Raw genomic sequence first — 6,833 nt, forward strand, 5'->3', positions numbered from 1 at the left:
CTTCTCTAGCTTTTATAAGAGCATTTGTAATATGTTTTGTAAAGGTCAAATTTATAGCACTAGCATTAGGACTTTTAGCAAGTTTTTGTAAGAACTTTATAACTTCAGAGATGTGAGAATCATCAAAATCTAAACCATTATCATCTAAAGCAATGGGATCATTATCCCCAACATTAGAAAAAATTTCAGCAGTTTTATCAAAGGCAATTTCAGCAGTTTTAGCAGTTTCTGGCAGTTTTGCAGGCTTTGCATTAGAAGTAGAAACATTGCCAACACCAATTATTTTACCATTGATAGTATGAGGTGTAGCAACATGTGAATCATTAGCATTGCTAGTGGTGGTAATAGTCCAAACTTTAGCTATATTGTTATCTTTAGCATTTTCTTCTTTCTCCCACCTAGCACGCAATTCGGCCATCAATCTTATATTCTCATTAATTCTAACTTGGATGGCATTTACTGTAGTAACAATTTTATTATCAATATCCTCAGGTTTAGCAGCCATTTTATTAATTAAGGAGGATTGTGACGCAGACATGTATGAGATTCGGTTTTCAGCATTTGAAATCTTAGTTTGCAAACCCGAAATCTCCGTATTCAAATTTTCAAGTTGATGTCCTATATTTTTCAACAAGGTAGATTGTTCATTCATAGTTTTAGTAAACAATTTATTTTGATCATATTGTTATTTCATAAAGCTCTTAGTGGATCTTTCAATTTCTAGCATCTTTTCCTCATATCTACCATAAGAATTACCATAATCATTACCACTAGCAGGATATGGCCTATAGTTGTTACCCAAATTATTCCTATTAGCATTGTTGTTGAAATTATTATTTTTAATGAAGTTCACATCAACATGTTCTTCTTGAGCAACCAATGAAGCTAACAGAACATTATTAGGATCAACATTTGATCTACCATTCACAAGCATAGACATAATAGCATCAATCTTATCACTCAAGGAGGAGGTTTCTTCAACAGAATTTACCTTCTTACCTTGTGGAGCTCTTTTCGTGTGCCATTCAGAGTAATTAACCATCATATTATCAAGAAGCTTTGTTGCGGCGCCTAGAGTGATGGACATAAAAGTACCTCCAGTAGCTGAATCCAATAGGTTCCGCGAAGAAAAATTCAATCCTGCATAAAAGGTTTGGATGATCATCCAAGTAGTCAGTCCATGGGTTGGGAAATTTTTAACCAAAGATTTCATTCTTTCCCATGCTTGGGCAACATGCTCAGTATCCAATTGCTTAAAATTCATTATGCTACTTCTCAAAGATATAATTTTAGCAGGAGGATAATATCTACCAATGAAAGCATCCTTACATTTAGTCCATGAATCAATACTATTCTTAGGCAAAGATAGCAACCAATCTTTAGCTCTTCCCCTTAATGAGAAAGGAAACAATTTTAATTTTATAATGTCACCATCTACATCCTTATACTTTTGCATTTCACATAATTCAACAAAATTATTAAGATGGGCAGCAGCATCATCAGAACTAACACCAGAAAATTGCTCTCTCATAACAAGATTCAGTAAAGCGGGTTTAATTTCAAAGAATTCTGCTGTAGTAGAAGGTGGAGCAATAGGTGTGCATAAGAAATCATTATTATTTGTGTTTGTGAAGTCACACAACTTAGTATTTTCAGGAGTACCCATTTTAGCAATAGTAAATAAAGCAAACTAGATAAAGTAAATGCAAGTAACTAATTTTTTTTGGGTTTTTAATATGGAGAACGCAAACAAGATAGTAAATAAAGTAGAGCTAGCAACTAATTTTTTTGTGTTTTGTTTTAGTGCATCAAACAAAGTAGTAAATAAAAGTAAAGCAAGACAAAAACAAAGTAAAGAGATTGGAAGTGGAGACTCCCCTTGCAGCGTGTCTTGATCTCCCCGGCAACGGCGCCAGAAAAAGCCTTGCTGCTTGTGACGGTAAAGCACACGTCCGTTGGGAACCCCAAGAGGAAGGTATGATGCGTACAGCGGCAAGTTTTTCCCTCAGTAAGAAACCAAGGTTATCGAACCAGTAGGAGTCAAGAAGCACGTTGAAGGTTGATGGCGGCGGAGTGTAGTGCGGCGCAACACCAGGGATTCCGGCGCCAACGTGGAACCCGCACAACACAACCAAGATACTTTGCCCCAACTTAACGAGTGAGGTTGTCAATCTCACCGGCTTGCTGTAACAAAGGATTAGATGTATAGTGTGGATGATGATGTTTGCAGAGAACAGTAGAACGAGTATTGCAGTAGATTGTATTCGATGTAAAAGAATGGACCGGGGTCCACAGTTCACTAGAGGTGTCTCTCCGTAAGATAAATAGCATGTTGCATGAACAAATTACAGTTGGGCAATTGACAAATAAAGAGGGCATGACCATGCACATACATGTTATGATGAGTATTGTGAAATTCAATTGGGCATTACGACAAAGTACATAGACCGCTATCCAGCATGCATCTATGCCTAAAAAGTCCACCTTCAGGTTATCATCCGAACCACCTCCAGTATTAAGTTGCAAACAACAGACAATTGCATTAAGTATGGTGCGTAATGTAATCAACAAATACATCCTTAGACATAGCATTGATGTTTTAGCCCTAGTGGCAACAGCACATCCACAACCTTAGGGGTTGCTGTCACTCCCCCAGATTTAATGGAGACATGAACCCACTATCGACCATAAATACTCCCTCTTGGAGTTACAAGTATCAACTTGGCCAGAGCCTCTACTAGCAACGGAGAGCATGCAAGATCATAAACAACACATAGATAATAGATTGATAATCAACATAGCATAGTATTCCATATTCATCGGATCCCAACAAACGCAACATGTAGCATTACAAATAGATGATCTTTATCATGTTAGGCAGCTCACAAGATCCAACAATGATAGCACAATTAGAAGAAGACGACCATCTAGCTACTGCTATGGACCCATAGTCCAGGGGTGAACTACTCACACATCACTCCGGAGGCGACCATGGCGCTGAAGAGTCCTCCGGGAGATGATTCCCCTCTCCGGCAGGGTGCCGGAGGCGATCTCCTGAATCCCCCGAGATGGGATTGGCGGCGGCGGCGTCTCTGTAAGGTTTTCTGTATCGTGGCTTGATACGTCTCCGACGTATCGATACTTTCTGGTGTTCCATGCTTGTTTTATGACAATACCTACATGTTTTGTTCACACTTTATGATGATTTTATGCGTTTTCCGGAACTAACCTATTGACGAGATGCCGAAGTGCCAGTTCCTGTTTTCTGCTGTTTTTGGTTTCAGAAATCCTAGTAAGGAAATATTCTTGGAATTGGACGAAATCAACGCCCAGAGTCTTAGAATTGGACGAAGCTTCCAGAACACCCGAGAGCCGCCAGAGAGGGGCCACAGGGCCACCAGATGACACCCTGGCGTGGCCAGAGGGGGGGCCGCGCCCCCCTATTGTGTCGCCGCCTCGTCAGCCCTTCGACTCCGCCTCTTCGCCTATATAAAGGTCCCTGACCTAAAACATCGATACGAAAAAGCCATGGTACGAGAAACCTTCCAGAGCCACCGCCATCGCGAAGCCAAGATCAGGGGGATAGGAGTCTCTGTTTCGGCACGCCGCCGAGACGGGGAAGTGCCACCGGAAGGCTCCTCCATCGACACCGCTACCATCTCCACCGCCATCTTCATCACCACTGCTGTCTCCCATGAGGAGGGAGTAGTTCTCCATCGAGGCTAAGGGCTGTACCGGTAGCTATGTGGTTAATCTCTCTCTCTATGTACTTCAATACAATGATCTCATGAGCTGCCTTACATGATTGAGATTCATATGAGTTTTGTATCACTATTCATCTATGTTACTCTAGTGATGTTATTAAAGTACTCTATTCCTCCTCCACGGTGTAATGGTGACAGTGTGTGCATCGTGTAGTACTTGGCGTAGGTTATGATTGTAATCTCTTGTAGATTATGAAGTTAATTATTGCTATGATAGTATTGATGTGATCTATGCCTCCTTCATAGTGTGATGGTGACAGTGTGCATGCTATGTTAGTACTTGGTGTAATTCCAATGATCTATCATGCACTCTAAGGTTATTTAAATATGAACATCGAATGTTGTGGAGCTTGTTAACTCCGGCATTGAGGTGCTCTTGTAGCCCTACGCAATTAGTGGTGTTCATCATCCAACAAAAGAGTGTAGAGTGGTTTTATTATGTGATCAAAGTTGAGAGTGTCCACTAGTGAAAGTATGATCCCTAGGCCTTGTTTCCAAATACTGCAATCATCGCTTGTTTACTGTTTTACTGCATCTGTACTGCCTGCAATATTACTACCATCAACCACACGCCAGTTGTAGCATCAAGCTATTTTCTGGTGCCGTTACTACTGCTCATATTCATTCATACCACCTGTATTTCACTATCTCTTCGCCGAACTAGTGCACCTATACATCTTACAAGTGTATTAGGTGTGTTGGGGACACAAGAGACTTCTTGCTTTGTGGTTGCAGGGTTGCATGAGAGGGATATCTTTGACCTCTTCCTCCCTGAGTTCGATAAACCTTGGGTGATCCACTTAAGGGAAACTTGCTGCTGTTCTACAAACCTCTGCTCTTGGAGGCCCAACACTGTCTACAAGAATAGAAGCACCCGTAGACATCAAGCACTTTTCTCGGCGCCGTTGCCGGGGAGGAAAGGTAAAAGGTACTCACACTCCGGATCTCAGCTACTAAGCTATTTTCCGGCGCCGTTGTAAGTACTCGAAGCTATTTCCTTCAGATCCTGCAATTGCATCTTTTTGTTTCTTGTTTATCACTAGTTTGGCATAATGGAAAGCAACATGGAGCTTTTTATTCTATTTCCTGAGTTGAGACATGGATGGTTTGATGCGAAAATTAAAAAACCCATGGAACATATTAGTATGAACACTTTGAATACCATTGTTGCTAATGATATGGAAAATTCTAAGCTTGGGGAAGCTGGTTTTGATGAGCATGATCTTTTTAGTCCCCCAAGCATTGAGGAGAAAATTTACTTTGATGATACTTTACCTCCTATTTATGATGATTATAATGATAGTGGTCTTTTGGTGCCGCCTGTTATGGAGGATAAAATTGATTATGATTACAATATGCCTCCTATATTTGATGATGAGAATAATGATGATAGCTACTTTGTTGAATTTGCTCCCACTACAACTAATAAAAATGACTATGCTTATGTTGGGAGTAGTAATAATTTTATGCATGAGACTCATGATAAGAATGTTTTATGTGATATTTATATTGTTGAGTTTGCTCATGATGCTACTGGATATTATTATGAGAGAGGAAAATATGGTTGTAGAAGTTTTCATGTTACTAAAATGCCTCTCTATGTGCTGAAATTTTTGAAGCTACACTTGTTTTATCTTCCTATGCTTGTCACTTTGCTTTTCATGAACTTGTTTATTTACAAGATTCCTATGCATAGGAAGCATGTTAGACTTAAATGTGTTTTGAATTTGCCTCTTGATGCTCTCTTTTGCTTCAAATACTATTTCTTGCGAGTGCATCATTAAAATTACTGAGCCCATCTTAATGGCTATAAAGAAAGAACTTCTTGGGAGATAACCCATGTGTTTATTTTGATACAGCAACTTTGTTTTATATTTGTGTTTTGGAAGTTGTTACTACTGTAGCAACCTCTACTTATCTTATTTTGTTGCATTGTTGTGCCAAGTAAAGTCTTTGATAGTAAGGTTCATACTAGATTTGGATTACTGCGCAGAAACATATTTCTTTGCTGTCACGAATTTGGGCCTAATTCTCTGTAGGTAACTCAGAAAATTATACCAATTTACGTGAGTGATCCTCAGATATGTACGCAACTTGCATTCAATTTGAGCATTTTCATTTGAGCAAGTCTGGTGCCTCTTTAAAATTCGTTTTTACGGACTGTTCTGTTTTGACAGATTCTGCCTTTTATTTCGCATTGCCTCTTTTGCTATGTGGGATGGATTTCTTTGTTCCATTGACTTCCAGTAGCTTTGAGCAATGTCGAGAAGTGTTAATAATGATTGTGTCACCTCTGACCATGTGAGTTTTTGATTATGCACTAACCCTCTAATGAGTTTGTTTCGAGTTTGGTGTGAAGGAAGTTTTCAAGGGTCAAGAGAGGAGGATGATATACTACGATCAAGAAGAGTGAAAAGTCTAAGCTTGGGGATGCCCCGGTGGTTCATCCCTGCATATTTCAAGAAGACTCAAGCATATAAGCTTGGGGATGCCCAAGGCATCCCCTTCTTCCTCGACAAATTTTCAGGTTCCTTCTCTTGAAACTACATTTTTATTCGGTCACATCATATCTACTTTACTTGGAGCGTCTGTTTGTTTTTGTTTTTGTTTTTGTTTGAATAAATGCATGCTTGTGTGGGAGAGAGACACGCTCCGCTGGTTCATATGAACACATGTGTTCTTAGCTTTTAATTTTCATGGCGAAGGTTGAAACTGCTTCGTTAATTGTTATATGGTTGGAAACGAGAAAATGCTACATGTAGTAATTGGTATGATGTCTTGAATAACTTGATACTTGGCAATTGTTGTGCTCATGTTTAAGCTCTTGCATCATATACTTTGCACCTATTAGTGAAGAAATACATAGAGCTGGTTAAAATTTGGTTTGCATGATTGGTCTCTCTAAAGTCTAGATATTTTCTAGTAAGGGTTTGAGCAACAAGGAAGACGGTGTAGAGTCTTATAATGCTTGCAATATGTTCTTATGTGAGTTTTGCTGTACCGGTTCATACTTGTGTTTGTTTCAAATAACCTTGCTAGCCTAAGCCTTGTATCGAGAGGGAATACTTC

The sequence above is a fragment of the Lolium rigidum genome, chromosome 6, assembly GCF_022539505.1.
Source record: "Lolium rigidum isolate FL_2022 chromosome 6, APGP_CSIRO_Lrig_0.1, whole genome shotgun sequence".
NCBI lineage: Eukaryota > Viridiplantae > Streptophyta > Magnoliopsida > Poales > Poaceae > Lolium > Lolium rigidum.